The sequence below is a fragment of the Cetorhinus maximus genome, chromosome 22 (genome assembly GCF_964194155.1).
Source record: "Cetorhinus maximus chromosome 22, sCetMax3.hap1.1, whole genome shotgun sequence".
Classification (NCBI taxonomy): Eukaryota; Metazoa; Chordata; class Chondrichthyes; order Lamniformes; family Cetorhinidae; genus Cetorhinus; species Cetorhinus maximus.
In genome coordinates this window covers 17,427,896-17,436,110 of record NC_135900.1, presented here as the reverse complement: position 1 = coordinate 17,436,110, position 8,215 = coordinate 17,427,896, and the positions used below count along the sequence as shown (strand labels likewise).

Here is an 8,215-nt window from a genome sequence, read left to right as displayed (position 1 = left end):
TCGCCTGGGTCCCGGGTGATTGAGGGTGAAGAATCCTAAAAATGGGATTTGTTAAAGTTGTGAAAAGCAAGGCATACTTCAAGCGGTACCAAGTGAAGTTCAGGAGAAGGAGAGGGGGAAAGACTGATTACTTTGCACGAAAACGCTTGGTGGTACAGGATAAAAACAAGTACAACACGCCAAAGTACGGGATGATTGTACGATTCACCAACCGGGACATCATATGCCAGATTGCTTATGCTAAGATTGAGGGCGATATCATTGTATGTGCTGCCTATGGCCATGAATTACCCAAGTACGGCATAAAGGTTGGGCTCACTAACTATGCTGCATCTTATTGCACTGGTCTGCTTCTTGCCCGCAGGCTGCTGAACAAATTTTGGTTTGGATAAGACCTATGAGGGTCAGGTGGAGGTGACTGGTGATGAATACAATGTGGAAAGCATCGATGGGAAGCCTAGTTGCTTTCACCTGCTACCTTGATGCTGGACTTGCCAGAACCACCACAGGCAACAAAGTCTTTGGAGCTTTGAAAGGTGCAGTTGATGGCGGTCTGTCTATAGCGATTCCCTGGTTATGACTCTGAGAGCAAGGAATTTAATCCTGAAGTCCATCGTAAACACATCTTTGGGGTGAACATAGCAGAATTACATGCGCTACCTGATGGATGAGGACGAGGATTCCTACAAAAAGCAGCTTTCTCAATATATCAAGCATGGGGTCACAGCTGACATGATAGAAGATTTGTATAAGAAAGCTCATGCTCCTTTTAGAGAAAACCCTGTTCATGAGAAGAAGCCCAAGAGAGAAGTCAAGAAAAAGAGGTGGAACCGTCCCAAGATGTCATTGGAACAGAGAAAAGGATCGTATTGCTCAAAAGAAGGCCAGCTTCCTCAGGGCACAAGAACAGAATGGCGACAGTGGAATGGTTGCCTTCAGCCATTGAAAAAAGTAATAACCGCTGATTCATACTAAATTGTCAAAATAAATTTAAGAAAAAGTGAAAGAAAAAAGGGAGCTGACAGAGTGGGGGTAGGAACTTTGAAGCTGGAAGCCCGAGTTACGGTACATGCGAATGGCTGGCACTTGGGGGACTGGTGGTCACGAGCGAGCAAAAAGACGGTAACCGTGGTGACTCTCGGCGAAATCCAGAACCTTCTGCGTCAGCCTCCTCCCCAGGCGACGGAAACGCGGGTCGACGAAGAGTCGGAAGAGCTGGGGCAGGAGGTCGGCTCGCCGGGCTCCATCTTGGCGCCCACCACTTGCCCGCTCGCCTCTGCCCAGCCAGAAGCCCAAGCCCAAGCCCAATCCCCAGCCCCCGGGGGGGGGGGGCGCATTCACGTAGCGCCCTTCGATATCCGCCATGTCGGCTTTCATCCTTTCCCTCAGGTCGCTGGCGTACCCACTTGCCAGCCAGCATGCCAAGCAGGATCAGAGCCAGGAGGGCCAGGCCGATCAGAATGGCGCAGGCCAAGGACGCAGGGACGGCGTAAACGGCCCCCCCGCGCGCCCCCACCCCGCCGCGAGCTGGCCGAAAGCAGGCACGGGTTGGATGGCGAAGCGCACGGCCGGTTTGAAGGCCATCAACACCGACTCCATCGAGCCGCCGGCGACGGTGCTCCAGGCGTCGCGGTAATCCCCTGGTCGGATGGTGAAGGCCGCGGTGCACCACCCATCCCGCTCGGCCGCTCTTCGCCAAATGCCCGACGCCCGGCCATGTAGATCGAAATTGGGATCTTGGAAGCACCAGCCAGAGAAATGGAGCAGAGAAGCGCAGGAGGAGGGAGGGGGGGGGGGAGGGGGAAGGAAGGTTGTGGCGGTGTCGAAGTCCATAAAACAACCTTACAAATCAACGAATAAGATGGAGAACACATTCATTATCAACAGCTGAAAATGCAGGAGGACATCCTACCCTAACAGGTTGCTGCCAGCGCTTTACACCAACTCGAGTTGTACCCTCTGAAAATTTGAAGGTTAAGGGGTGACTTGATCAAACTTTTCCAGACAGTAAGGGAACTCCTCTTTCAATTACCATACCCTAAAAAGGCATTGGTGATCATGGACTTCCATTGGATAAGATTAGTCCACGGTTACACCTGGCAAAGTACTGCAGTGGTACTAGATGCCATAAACCAGGTTTGTGCGCAACGGTAGCGCGTCTCACTCCAGATCAGAAGGTTGCGTGTTCAAATCATGTCAGGCTCAAAAAGCTTTACTGCTCAAGTGGCAAAATGATTACAGATATAAAAACGGGCCATAAACCAGGTAAGTTAAAGGTCCATTGAAGTTCAAAGGTGGTTGAGAGGGCAGGGAGAAAGTAAGTGCTTAAGGTAACGGAATAGGATTTGGGGGGGGGGGGTGAATTGGAGGTCGGTGGGGTGGTGGTCGGAGGTGGCGGGGAGTTGGAGAGGGTTGGTCTGAAGGTGGTGAGAGGTTGGGGAGGGGAGGGTGAGAGGTTGGGGAGGGGAGGGTGAGAGGTTGGGGAGGGGAGGGTGAGAGGTTGGGGAGGGGAGGGTGAGAGGTTGGGGAGGGGAGGGTGAGAGGTTGGGGAGGGGAGGGTGAGAGGTTGGGGAGGGGAGGGTGAGAGGTTGGGGAGGGGAGGGTGAGAGGTTGGGGAGGGGAGGGTGAGAGGTTGGGGAGGGGAGGGTGAGAGGTTGGGGAGGGGAGGGTGAGAGGTTGGGGAGGGGAGGGTGAGAGGTTGGGGAGGGGAGGGTCAGAGGTTGGGGAGGGGAGGGGAGGGTCAGAGGTTGGGGAGGGGAGGGGAGGGTCAGAGGTTGGGGAGGGGAGGGTGAGAGGTTGGGGAGGGGAGGGTCAGAGGTTGGGGAGGGGAGGGTCAGAGGTTGGGGAGGGGAGGGTCAGAGGTTGGGGAGGGGAGGGTCAGAGGTGGGGGTGTTTTGGAGATGAGGCATCAGAGGTCAGGGAGTTGGAGATTGGGGGGTGGTGGATGGAGGTTGGGAGGTCGGAGGTGGGGGGTGGTCAAAGGCTGTTTGGAGGGGGTGAAGCTCGGAGGTGGTGTTCGGAGGTGTGTGAGGGGGTGTTGAATTCTCCACAACTTTATCGATCACTGTTTAAAATGTTTTACACTTTTGTTTCTTTATTAATTCTTTGTTAAGAAACCAGATAGGATGACATGTAATTCTTCCTCGAATTGTAGACTGTCAGACATGTAGCTGGGTGGATGGGGTTGGTAGTAAAAAGAAAAGAGAATACACTATACTGAAATTTCTCTGAACAGTATTCTCTTGTAAAGCAGAATTAACACTGTTGAAGTGGCAGTCAAATAAGCTTTTGGATCATTAAGAGGCACATGAGGAGACAGGAGACTATGCCTGAGTGAGACGAAGACAGTGTGAGTAGCAAATTAGGTTCATGTGGTAAGTTCTGATAAGTTTTTTCAGGTTTAAATTTAGATTAAGAATCAAGCTCTGGCACAGAACTAACAACCTTCAAGTAAGTTAGACTAGCTTATTAAACAGGGAACTGCCTGGTAGTGGCAGTTATCTGTCAATCAGCTGAAAGCAGTTTGTTCAGTTGGTGTTAATTACTGTAGCAGGAAGCTAAACTAGCTAGTAACTCATCAGAGGGAGACTGAGTGAGTAGCAAATTAGGTTCATGTGGGAATTCGGTGCAAAGGTGAAAGAGGTGTGGTATACATAGGAATTATTCTAACTTAACTTAATTTGATTAAATTTTTAATTAACTAAATAACATAAGCAACAATGGCAGGACAGGTGTAATATTGCAGCTGTGGAATGTGGGAGCTTTTGGACGTCAAGACAATCCATGACAAACACATCTGCAGAAAGTGTAAGCAGCTAGAGGAATTCCGGTTCAGCATTATTGACCTAGAAGCCGAACTGAAGACACTGCGCAAAGGGAGAGGGAGAAATACCTGGATACTTTGTTCCAGAAGACAGTCACACCTCTTAGAGTACGGTCGTCTGTTTTGGTCAGTGGTGAAGGACAGGAGGATGTGACCATGAGTGAGGCAGGTAAAGTGATTGAGCATACTGTAGTGGAGAAGCCTCAGACTTTGTAATTGTCAAACAGGTTTGAGGTGCTCACAATGAAAGCAAGGGCTGCAAGGTGGATGAGAAGGCTGGCCATGGCCCCATGGTACGCGAAGCTGTTCAAGTGAGGGGAGCAAACAGGAATGTATTGGTAGCAAGGGACAGTATAGTGAGGGGGATTGACACTGTTCTCTGCAGCAAAGAACAAGAGGCTTTGTTGCATGCCCAATGCCAGGGTTTGGGACGTCTGCCCAGTGCTGGAGAAGACCTTGAAATGGGAGAGACAGGGTCTAGTTCTCATGGTCCAATGACATAGGCAGGACAAGGAAACAGGTTCTGCATAGTCAGTATGAGGAGCTAGATACCAAGTTAAGAAGCAGAATCTCAAAGGTAATAATCTTCAGATTATTACTTGAGCCACGTGCAAATTGGCATAGAGCAAATAAGATTAGAAATGAATGCGTGGCTGAAAGACTGGTGAGGGAGAAGTGGGTTCTGGTTCATGGGACACTGGCACTAGTATTGGGGAAAGTGGGAGCTGTGCCATTGGGGCTGTCTACACTTGAACCATGCTGGGAGGCGTGTTCTTGCGAATTGCAATACTAGGGAAGTAGAGAGGGTTTTAAACTAAATAGTGGAGACAAGGGATATGTGGTATATTAAAGAGTAGAGACAACTAAGAGAGGAAGGTATTAGTATGGGAAATGATAAACAGATTATGAGAGAAAGGGACAGAGTACAAGCCTAAGTGTAAACCAACAGGGAAGGCTAGAGGTTGCAAAAATAATAAAATGACAAAACTAAAGCCTCTGTATCTGAATGCATGTAGCATTCGAAACAAAACAGATGATCTGAAAGTGCAAATAGAGATAAATAAGTATGATCTAATAGCCATTACAGAGACATGGCTTCAGGATGGCATAGATTGGCACCTGAATATTGAAGATTATGTGACTTTTAGGAAGGATAGGAAGTTAGGAAAAGGTGGAGGGGTGGCTCTGTTAATTAACAGTGACATTAGCACAATCGGGGCAATGACCTAAGTCCTGGAAACCAGGATATAGAAGCAGTTTGGGTAGAGATGAGGAATGATAAAGGCAAGAAGGCACTTGCGGGAGTGGTGTACAGGCCCACTAACAGTAATCACATGGTAGGATGGGGTATCAAAGAAGAAATAGAGCTTGTCAGAAAGATATGATGATTATCATGAGGGATTTTAATCTACATGTAGACTGGAACAATCAGATGGGCAAAGGTAGTGTAGATGACATATTCATAGGGTAGAATATTGCCGTTGGCTTGCGGGTGCGGGCCCGACATGTAAAATGACCCGCGATGTTATCGCTCGTCATATCAATATTTTGTTTGGCGGGTGTGCGCTGGAGGCGGTTGCACGCCCGCTGAACAGTCAATGGCCTATTAAGGCCATTTAAAAAAGTAATTAAAGTTGTTAACAACGCTACCCATCCAACCTTAAGGTTGGCAGGCAGGCGAAGAGCCCAAGCGGCCATCGCGCTTTTCAGGAACCCTCATCCACAGGCGGGATGAGGTTTACTGAAGGTTTTATAAAATAACTAAATAAGTTTTGCAAAATTTGCAAACATGTCCCAGCTCATGTGACACTGTCACATGAGGGGACATGTTTAAATAATTTTTTTTACTTTATTTATAAAATTTTTTTATCATTAACTTAATCTCCCTGAGGCAGCTCCGTGCCTTAGGGAGATTGCTGCACTCTTTCGCACTTGCACGAAAGAGCGCAGGCCCCAACTCTCCCTCCTGCCCGTCGCCTGCACAGGTAGCACTGAGCGCTACCGGCTGTGCATAATGCTGGGCGGGCCTTAATTGGAAAGATTCACCCCAGAGAATGTTTTTGGGATAATTTCTTAGATGAACACATTCTGGAACCAACCAGGGAGCAGGCTATACTAGACCTGCCATTGTCCAACAAGATAGGATTAATTAGTGACCTCAAAGTGAAGGTGGCCCTAGGTGGCAGTGATCATAATATGATTGAGTTTTACATTCAGTTTGAGGGAGAAAAGAGTGAGCCTAAGACTTGTATTTTTAAATTAAATAAGGGCAATTATGTGGGCATGAAAGCAGAGCTAGTGAAAGTGAACTGGCAATTTAGGTTCAGGGATAGGTCAGTAGAGGTGCAGTGGCAGACATTTAAGAGGATATTTTAGAACACACGGAATAGATAAATTCCAATGAGAAAGAAAAATTCCAAGGGGAGGATCCACCGTCCGTGGTTAGCTAAAAAAATTAAAGATAGTATCAAAGTTAAAGAAAAAGCATATAATTGTGCAAATATGGATAGCAGGTCAGAAGATTGGACAGAATATTGCACATATTGATTGGTATTTGGGAGGTTCCAGGTTTGCAGCTAATATGCACAGAAAACAGGCAGAAGGGGATGTAATACAATTGTGATTATAAATTTAAGTTGCTAAATGATGGTGCACCTGACAGAAAATGCATTTTATTCTTACACCTTAGTAATTTTAACACCAGGTATAACCAGTTTGAAAAAGTAACCAAATTAATTAATTTAAGTTAATGGTTCGACCATGGAGAGCTTGATCAATCATGGCCATTGACATGACAAGTAATAAGTAGATAAGAGGCTGGGCAGTAAATAGCCACAAGAGTGATTAAAGTACATGTTGGGTATCACTAGGATGTAGGTGATTGCCTTTCAATTGTTCATTCAGCAAGCAATTTATATGAGAAAAAAACATCACAAAGCTAACCAGGCAGCAGGAAGAATACTATATTAAATCTGGATGATAGAATTGATAGGGGTGTTTAATATCATGAGGGGTCTGGACAGAGTACACATAGAGAGAAACTGTTCTCCTTGGCGGAAGGATCAAGAAGCAGAGGACACATTTGAAATGATTGGTACAAGAAGCAACGACAGCATGAGGTAAAGTCTTTGTATGCAGTAAGTGGTTAGGATCCCACAATGGAACAAGCTACCATAGGAAATAGTCACGGTCCATCACTTGAAATCTTCAAGATCGATCTTACCTGAAAGGAAAACTGCAGTTCCAACAATTTGCTAAGAACCACTTCCCTGGTGATTATAATATTCCTGAATTTCTCCCTCCCTCCAATTCCTGTTTTACAGCTATTTCTGGGATGTTACTTGTATCCTCTATAATGAAGACCTATGCAAAATACCTTTTCATCTGGCCATCTCCTTAGTTTCCATTATTAATTTCCCAGACTCACTTTCTATAGGACCAATACTCTTCTCTTTTTAAAACATCTACAGAAACTCTTACTATCTGTCTTTAGAAACAGCACAGATCTGGCAAATGGAGTTTAATGTGGGAAAAAGTAACATTGTCTATTTTGGCAGGACAAATAAAAAAAAGAGGCAGAGGAAGGATGTGATTGCACTGGAGGGGGTGCAGAGGAGATTCATCAGGATGTTGCCTGGGATGAAACATTTAAGTTATGAAGAGAGGTTGGATAGACTTGGGTTGTTTTCATTGGAGCAGAGAAGACTGAGGGGCGACCTGATCGAGGTGTACAAGACTATGAGGGGCATGGACAGGGTGGATAGGGAGCAGCTGTTCCCCTTAGTTGAAGGGTTCGTCACAAGAGGACATAAGTTCAAGGTGAGGGCCAGGAGGTTTAGGGGGGATGTGAGGAAAAACTTTTTTACCCAGAGGATAGTGATGGTCTGGAATGCACCACCTGGGACGGTGGTGGAGGCGGGTTGCCTCACATCCTTTAAAAAGTACCTGGATGAGCACTTGGCACGTCATAACATTCAAGGCTATGGGTCAAGTGCTGGTAAATGGGATTAGGTAGGTCGGTCAGGTGCAGACTCGATGGACTGAAGGGCCTTTTCTGCATTCTGTGATTCTGTATCTAAATGGTGAGTGATTTCAGAGCTCTGAGATACAGAGGGATATGGGTGTCCTAGTACATGAATCGTAAAATATTAGCATGCAGGTGTAAGTAGTTAGCAAAGCTAAAAGGATGTTAACATTTATTGCAAAGGGAATTGAATACAAGAGGAGGGAGGTTAAGCTTCAGTTATGCAGGGCATTGGTGAAACCATACCTGGAGTACTGTGTACAGTATTAGTCTCCTTATTTAAGGAAAGATGCAAGTGCATTAGAAGCAGTTCAGAAAAGGTTTACTAGATTAATACTTGGAATGGGCGAGTTGTCTCATGAGAAACG

General features: G+C 46.5%; 2 pseudogenes; one reads left to right on the top strand and one right to left on the bottom strand.

The window, feature by feature from the left end:
• On the top strand, positions 1-1,013 carry LOC144696500 (large ribosomal subunit protein uL18A pseudogene; annotated as a pseudogene).
• An 88-nt stretch (positions 1,014-1,101) lies between these two features.
• LOC144696812 (uncharacterized) lies at positions 1,102-1,833 on the bottom strand (annotated as a pseudogene).
• Between the last annotated feature and the right edge of the window lie 6,382 nt (positions 1,834-8,215).